Source organism: Thalia democratica, unplaced genomic scaffold (genome assembly GCF_965202585.1).
Source record: "Thalia democratica unplaced genomic scaffold, ktThaDemo2.hap1.1 HAP1_SCAFFOLD_315, whole genome shotgun sequence".
In the NCBI taxonomy this organism is placed as follows: Eukaryota; Metazoa; Chordata; class Thaliacea; order Salpida; family Salpidae; genus Thalia; species Thalia democratica.
In genome coordinates this window covers 34,248-43,790 of record NW_028139404.1, presented here as the reverse complement: position 1 = coordinate 43,790, position 9,543 = coordinate 34,248, and positions in this window count along the sequence as shown.

Sequence of the window (9,543 nt, the reverse complement as noted above, 5' to 3'; positions counted from 1 at the left end):
GGCCCCCTTTAAAGAAATTGAAAAAGCTGTTACTCCCTCTTTCTAGATTAAAAAATAAAAACTTCTAGTACTTTTTTCTCTCTTCATCATCAACCCCAGAATATCTAGAGTAATTTCAAATTATGATCTCGTGCCTTTCAGTTTTACAGCTAACGGCCCCCTAAGTTTTCTAAATTTTTCCATAATATCTAGTATACAGGGTTGCCACTCGTTTTTTCAAAAAAATTTCAAGGTTTTTGAATTTTCTTCAAGGTGTTTAAAAGTACACATTTTTGGGTCTATTTTAAGTTTAAAGTTAAGTTTAAGGTAAGAAACTGTGTTTAACAATATTAAAAAAATTGAAAATATTCTGTAAAAGTACTTTAAATATGCTTTGTACTAAAAAAAAATTTGATGATGACAAAAATTTTTTATTTATATTATAGATTTTCGAGTAAAATCAAAGCTTTACTGCTAAACATGTGTAAATTATTAAAATTCCAAATTTTTTCAAAGTTTTTTGCAAAACTTCTCAAATTTTAGGTTTTTTTTGCCTGAATTGTCAAATTCCAGGTTTTCAAGGTTTTTCCAGATTCTAAGGTAAAGTTCCAACCCTGAGTATAAGTCTTAAAACTACTATTTGAGTTAAATAAAAATAGCTTATGGCCTCCTTTAAAGAAATGAAAAAGCTATGGCTCCCTCCACCTGCATTTTAAAAAACTACAACTAAAACACCTAGAATTTATTTTTCCCTCCTTCATCAACTACAGAATATATTTGGTGTAAGTTTCAAATTGTGACATTATGACCTTCCTTTGATCCCTCTACTGTTTATGGCCCATTTAGGGAAACTCTGATGTAAATTAACTTATGGCTAAAACTTTAATATTTAGAAAAAAAATTTATATCAATTAAACAATTATAAAAAAAAATTATCTTATGTTTGTTAAACATGCAGATACTTTTAGTAGACATTAACTGTTAGTTAGTAATTAAATACTAAAAATTACTTAAAAAATGAAAGGAAATAAAATAAAAATTAGTTATATAAATACTGTTATTTGTTAAGTTTGTGGTTAATTTCAGATAGTTAGTTAAAATATAATTAAAGACAATAATTTTAAAGCAAAAATGGCAAGAAAATTTAGAAAATCTGATTACCTCTAGGTACACAAAATAATAGATAGTAAATATTTAAAAAAAATTGGAAACTAAACTAATTAGATGAGTTAGTTAATTGAATTTTGTTTATCTATAATAAATTTTGAAGTGTAAATAAAAAAATATTAGTATAAGCATTTTACAACTACAACATCTTTTAAGTATAAAATAATATTGACATCTTAAAAAATTTTTTATTACTTTGATGTCAAGTTTACATAACAAAAATGACATAGTTAGTTTTTGTAAACCAAAAAAAAAAATACCTGACTGTAGTAAAATAAAAAAACCTATGGAAAATGATCTTTGAAATTTTGCTCTAGTATAAATAATCAATTTTTAAACTTTAATAAATTTAAATAATAAAATTCTTTTATTGAATTTATTTGCACATATAAAAATAAACAGTTCAACATTTTTAACTATCCAACTTTAAGTATAAATGTAAAATCTAGTTCAAAATCTGTCAATATTAATTTTATTTTTAATTTAAACTTTAAAAAATTTAGTTCATAACTTCCTTTTACAAACTGTCTCTCAAATATTAAAACTGAGTCAAAAAAAATTATAATCTAGAACGGATGTTTTTTGGTTGAACTTCTAAATGTTAGTAACATAATGTACATATTCATATGTATTTCTTTGTTTTTGCTCCATATTCGACATTCAAAACATTGATAAGAATCAGAACAAATCTACTAAAAAAAAGAAAACTTTTATTTTAAGTTATACTTTTCTTTTTTTCAGAGATTGCACTTGCTCGAGAAAACCAGTTTAGACACAGCCCTGCTATTGCAGCTAACAGAAAAAAACTGTAATTTGATGTGTTTAGTAAATAAAGGATTTACTGAAATATATTCAAAGTTTATCAGATGAAATTTACACTTGGTAATTTAAAATCTATTTTATGATGTACGATTCACTCTTAAAACTACTAAATTATCGCATTATATTTTATAACTATTAATTTAACAGTAAGTATTGAGTCAATAGTCAATACTATTGACACTTTAAAAAATATAGGCTTCAAGTATATAAAATTTCATATAGAAACCATAAACTAACTAATCTTTATTAATGTAGTTTTTATTAGTTTGTGTCGTAACAATTATTGAAAGAAAAACTTGTTTGATTTAAAAAAAGTAAACTTAAATAATGATTGTTTATTAAAGTGTACATAAAAAAATGAGATGTACATATTTAGTTTAGTAATTTTTTTGGAAAAATTTCTAACAAAGGTTTAAATAATTTACATTTTGTTTTAGAAAACAAACTTCTTATTCTTAGGTGGCTAAGAGTAAAAATATTTGTAATATAAAATCTAAAATATTATGCAGTCTTGTTTGAAGTTTTGTATGTATCTAAAAAAAAACATAGTCTTAGACCAAGTTATATGCAGTTGCTCAGTTTACTTTTCTTTATTTATACAGAAATATTGAATTTTAACTGAACTATACAAAACTGAAAATAAAATATTTAAAATTTTTCCCTTAAGTTAGAAACTTTTTGTTTTGAAAGATAGAATGTTGAATCATTAAAACTGCTAGATCATCTACTGAAAAGTTGTAACAAACTTAATATTAATATAAACATTTGTTCATTTAAAACTTAAACATCCTTTTGTTTTTTTTTAATATGGTGGCTTTAATTATTTTACTTATTACTAGCTTTAACTTAGACAATAAATCTAAGTAAAATATAGCTACTGGGTTTATTCTGTTCTAAAGAAAGATAGTTAATAAAATATCTTCTATTGAAAGTATTTTATGGAGATTTTCACTGGTCACCTCCTAAATATAAGTTCTTAAATAACGTAGAATGAAAGTAGAAACTACTTTAAAACCTAATCCCTTTAGTTACATGAAGTAACTTTTGTATTAGTAAATGAGATTTTACTAATATTAAAACAATTTGATTTTATAGATAAGTTAATTTGAATTTTTATAAAGTTAGCTCTTCAAATGTTTCTTGTTTTAAGTTTAAATTAGTTACTGAAACAAATTTAGACTGGATAAAATAAAAAAATTCTAAACAGTTTGTTTAAAATTTAGATTTAATCGATTACAACCAAATAAGACTTTGTTATAATATTAAATAAAACAAATCTTGTTGTACTAATTCTAAAAAATAATAAAGCCAGTTAATTGTAAGTAGCTCAATCTAATCTATACTAGTTAGTCCCAGTTAAAATAAACTACCAACTGTTTCATTACACAAACTGTTTCATTTACCGGTTAAATTAGCTATGTAAATATAATACAATTTGTGTTAGGTTATAACTTATTTTTTGTAAAGTTATAATTTTTTTTTAGAAAATGGTTACTAAACAATAGTTTCAAGTTATTCAATTTATTAAGTGTCTGTTTATTGTTATTTTCATTTTTTTATTTAAACTTTATATTCCTAATAGTTTTTTGTAATGTAGACAAAAAAGTGTTTGTCTACTTTATTATTTATTTCTATGTAAAACTATCCATTATTTTAATTTAAATTTATTTGCTCGATTGTTATTATAAACATATTTTTCAGCTTCAAAAATTTATATAACTTGTATAAATCTAACAAAAGTATACATCAATACTAAAAGTGTCCCTGCTTTAACTTTTAATAACTCCCAAACAGGCATGGTAAAATTTTAAATTCACTAACTATAGCTGTTTTATCTGTTTACACGTGCTTTAAAGCTTTGTAGTAAATTGAGAGAAACCTAGAGAAATAAAAGAAACTAAAGTGAAAAATAAGTGGTACGCGTGAGCGCGCTCGAGTTATTCTCTTTATTTTAAAACTTTTCAAAATGACACACGCTTAAAGCACAAGAGAGAGAGAACTAAAAAAAGAAACTAGTGAGTAAAACAAATGGTACGCTTAAACTATTCTCATATTTCTTTATAATAGTTTGTAAATTTTTCAAGTTATAGCTAATTTTCACCTCTTGTTTTACATTCTCTTAAATTTCATAGTTTCTTGTTTTTTTTTGTTGCTGTAACAACTTTATTAAAATATCAACTACATAAGTGTTTAAAATACAAGGTCCTTATTTATTTTAACACCTTGTCTAACCTAACAAATAAAAACGTTTAATCATAATATTTTTATTGATATACTTCATAATCTTGTTAAAGTACATAAATAAGTTCAGTTTTTCTGATTTACTTCAGGTTTAAGCTTAGAAATAGATTAAAGCAACTTTCCAAGCATAAATTATTTTTCCTCTAAATCTTTAATTTAATTCTAAACTAATGTTTATTAATTTATATTGTATCAATTTACTAATTGATAAAATACATTAATTCTTTCAGGTACAACAAACTTAAACTTTTAAAAAGTTTTATTACTTACTTTAAACTTAAAAATAACTTTTTTACGGGATTTGTTCTTTAATGTCCTAGTAGAGGTATAATGAAATAAAAGTTATGTTACGCCCTTTAAACATAATTATTATAGCTTTCTTGAAGAAAATATGTAGCTTATTTTGGGAAAAGATGTCATGTCAAATTAAAAAGATGTATCTATTAAAAGTTTCCAATAATGTATGCTATAATAAAGCTGATAATTCGAATTATCATGCTTATGTAAACAAATATTATTTAACACTAAATTTAAAAAATTATTCTGCTTATACAATTTATTACAAACTTATGTTATTAAAGTTTATGGTATTAAAAGAATTCGCAACTAAAAGTTTTAAATTAGTTAATATACTTTTTCTTTGAATATTAGTGGCTATAATATAAAGCAAAGATTCAAATTTATAAGGAACTTTATTTCAAACAACTTTAATGAGTTTAATGAATAAAACTAACTTGAAGAGAAAAAATAAATTTTAGAGATACTATCTAAAACTTAATTTACTTAGCTTTAAATTTAAAAAATTTTTTTAATGTTTTTCTGTACGTATAATCAGCCATTAAATAAAACTTTTTTTATTACTTATGTGCTTTAAGATTTATTTATTCAATTGAAGCTTCAAAGTTTGTAAAAAAAAGCAAACTGGGAGAAATTGTAAATAAAAACATTATATAAACCTTCAACACAACAGTAAGTTATATTATTAACAGCTAAATACTCTAAATGTTTTTTTGATGTATAGATAACGAGCTTATTAAATATGTTTACTAATGAACAAGTGCACAACATAAAAGCATTTTACAAAACTATAACTTAAACTTTTTTTATTGTTATAACTGGGAGTTGTAGCAAGTTTACAAAAACATTTTTAATTTGTATAGTTTAATTTCTCGTTTAAGTTTAAATTTAAGAAATAAAACAAAAAAGCTGTTAAAAATTTACAAAAAAAAAATGGAATTGAGCTAAAAATTGTTTGTTAAAACTTTTTTTTAAAGGAACACAAAGGATTTTAATGAAATTTTAAAATATAATACAATTTTTAAAAATAGATGATAAAAACTACAAAAAATAAGAATTTCATAGTTAAATAGACAAAAAAAACTTTGAATCAAAACTTTTATTCTACAAAAACATATTTCAGAGAAATTTAAAAGTTTAATCATCATTGCATTTATTATAGTTCCTACAAAAATGCAAAAATAAACTCTTGTTAAGAAATTTGTGCATTTTACATATAAAAGTTTGTAAATTAATATATTAAAGAATTTCGAATAAAAACATGATCAGCATAACTGAATACAGTAGAATGCCTAGACAATAACTCAAGTTACTTTAAACTTAAGTGAAGTTTCTCAATTTTTTCATAGATTTATACGAGAAGTATTTTGTCTTTTTAAGAAAAGCATGACTTTGTCAAAATTTATGATTGTCATTTTCAATGAGCATAAATATTATAATCGCTTGCACAAAACTTGTAAACATATTTTTGACCTGTATTAAACAAATAAACCATAAATATAATTACTTTTACAACGAAAAAATTGAGTAAAATATATGAAAGTTTTAAAACATTCTTTACTTATTTTAGTTGCTGTTTAAAATAGAGCATTTATAATAATTTATACTTTTGATTGAAATGCAATTACAGAAAGTATGACAACTTAGTGGAAGTAAAAATAATTATTTAAAAATAAAAATAAATGTTTTATTAACTTGTGTTTTGACTAAAATTTTTTTAATAGTAAAGTAAAAACAAAATCAGGCATTTATTAATTCTTGTTAGATATATCCTCTTTAAAACAAAATTTAAGCTATTTAGTTTAGTTGTTAACAAACAAAATTGACTATACAACATGGATTTTGAGTGGTTTTACCTGTGCCTTTTAACTAAATATGATATTTTCATACATTTTGTGACTTCAAAATAAATGTTAGGTTCTTCCACAAAATGACCTATAAAAAAAATTGAAAAATTTTGTATTTAAGAAATTCATTTATATAGAAAATTAAATACTATTTAAATCATTAGAAAATAAATAACATTTATTAATTTCACTGTTGTTAAATTTAACCAAAAACTGATTAGACTAATCTAATGTTAGTATTTTTTGGTTATAAGAAAGTAGTGGTACATTTGTTGGCGTTCATAAATAAAAAAAAATGTTTATTTTAAAGTAAATAATTAAAAGTTAATGTTATACTATATTTATTTATTAAAAGGTTAAATTAAAAAACTAGTTATATTTGCTTTGTTATCAAAACTAAGCTTACTTGAATTTGGCGTGAAATGAAGTCTTTCAGATTCTGTTTGTGTGTTTTTATTGCAGATCTAACCTAGAAAAGTTCAATCGTTATTTTTTTTGAAGAAGAATATTAACATAATCTATTTGTCAAATAAAATGAATTAATAAATAAACAGTAAAAGTTTAGTCAAAATTTATATTTAAGTTTAGCCATGCTTTAAATACTTTTTTATAATTTTAAGATTATTTAGTCACGACTTTTGTTATAAAAAAATTTTCACTCTATTAATAACACCTTTGGTTAAAATAAGATTTAAAAATATAGGTATATAATTATAACAACATTGTAACATATAATAAATTTATTGTTTATAACAAAAAACATAACAACTAACCATTAAAAAATGGTAAAAAGCATAAGGTTTCTAACTCATATTTTTATTGTATTTCTTTGTTTTACTTAAATTAATACTTATTAGAGTTTTTACAGAAATAGTAAGATAATTTTAAACTGTTAATAAATTTTGATAGTAATTTAAAAAATTGTTGTATAATAAAGTTTACGTACATTTTTTAATTGTGAAACAAAAAAAAAAAAGAAACAGGTTGATAAGCAAAACAAATTTTATTGAACTAACTAATATAATGTATTATAAAAGTATAAAAGAACTTTGCATTTAATGATAAAAGAAACGTTTTTTTAAAGCATGCCCAGTAGTTTTGTGACTGTTTTAAAGATGATCAAAAACCTTGTTAAAGAGGTGTGCAAATTTTTTTTTTGTTTTTTTTTTTTTGTAATGTTTAATACTTAAAACACTTAAAAAGTAATAATACTAGCCAAACCACAACATGAAAACTGAATAAAACTTTATAAACCCATTTGTTTAACAATGAACAAAATTAAAGTTATAGAACAAAATTAAAGGAATAGTTTTAATATATTCGAGAGAGTCTGTGGTTTTTGTTAACTAGTACGTTATTCACATTCATTTAAAATTATTAATGATGAAACTGTAAACAAATTTTGACGTTTATTCAAATACTTACTACTAAACACACTTTTTATCGTAGCGTTATGAATAGCACCTTGTCTGGTTTTTTTTTTCCAAAAATCTGATGGTTCTTTTTGTGAAATATTTTGTAAAAGTAAATTCCAATTAGAACAGTGTCGGTCAACAGTAAAGTGATGGTAAGTCCAGTAAAAGCTTTGTCAGTAAAAGTCCAAGATCTTTCGGTATTGTTTAGCTGTGTTTCTTGATAAATAAACGTGTTCATTTTAAATTTAAGATTGTAGTTCAATAAAAACCTATGAAAATAAAGAAAACTATTTTTTTTTTTAAATTTTTACTTTAAAACCATGCTAACTTTTTCTTGTAGCCTCTTGGTTTAAAATAAATATGGTATTTAATGTCGTAGTGGGTCAAAATCTTGCTTGACTATAAAAAGAAAGTGTTATAGTAAATGCTTCTAAAATAATATACTACTGTATTCTAAGATTATATCAAAAATATTTTCATTAAAAACTCTGAATAGAACAAACTTATTCATCATTGTGCTGTTATTGATCTTCGTAGACTGGCATAGCTTCAGTTGTTAATTGTAATTTTTAAATTTCTTAAAGATATAAACTTATTATAATGTTAGCTTTCTACATCATTTATTTCTCAAAGACAAACTCGAAACTAAACTTTTCAGTTTTAGGCCCACTATTAATGATTAATTTTCTAAATATTACTTTAGAAATATTTGTAAGAATATAAATATTGTATTTTTAGAACAGCTTACTAACTTTTTATATAGTTAAAAATCTTAACATTTTAAAAGAAATATTTAGTAAAATCTAAAGTGTTAATGATTATTAAGTTTATATTATTTTCATAAGAAATCGACAATTAAGGTTTCCTGATAAGTCTCAGATTAAAAAAAAAAGCCGTGATTATGTAGAGTAGTTGTTTACCGGGTCCAAATGCTGGAATCTGATCAGATACGGTCATAGTTCGCCGATATCCGCGTCCGATCAGATTTTAATTTAAACAATGACTTGAACATCGTTCCATCTAGATTTCGATTTAAACAAAAGTTATTTTTTATTAAGATCTTATCTAATTTTAAACTTGATCCGTTCAAACTTGTTTCAGAATTAAGTTTAATTTGAAATCGAGATCTGTTTAGAACCAGACTAAACCAAACTATGGCTAGATCCGACTGGATTCTGCACTTCGATTCGGTAAGGAAGTAGTATAAGCCTTAATTTATCAAGTTTAATGCTTTGCAAAAATCTATTATGAAATAAAGTGAAAATATATTAAAAATACTTTTTGCGATCTCCAGTACGTTTGTATATGGATCATCTTAACATAAAGTTTAATTTTAAAGCGTCTAACAATTAATTACACATAACATTACATTTTGGTCGAATATTGCTACATGATCAATTGAAAGAAGCTTTTTGTTTACGATACTTTTTAACTTTTTTCGAACCATATCTTCATTATGTAATTTAAACTAAAAATTAAAAAAAATGATATCTTTTTTATTTTATAACTATCACGTTGTAAAAACTATCAAGTTAAAATAAAAAACGGCTTATATATAACTTAAAGATAATATTTAGTTTATGGACTTACTTTAACTGACAGCTTTATATTTTTGCTTAAAAAAAAAATATTTTTATACAAAAATCTAAAAAATTTCTCTTAAGTTTTTAAAAAATATTATCTAATAAAGTAATTAACTAAATTTTATGGAATTAGCGTAATCTACATAGGAATTAAAATTGAATGCAAGGTTTATAATAACAGTTATATAAAAT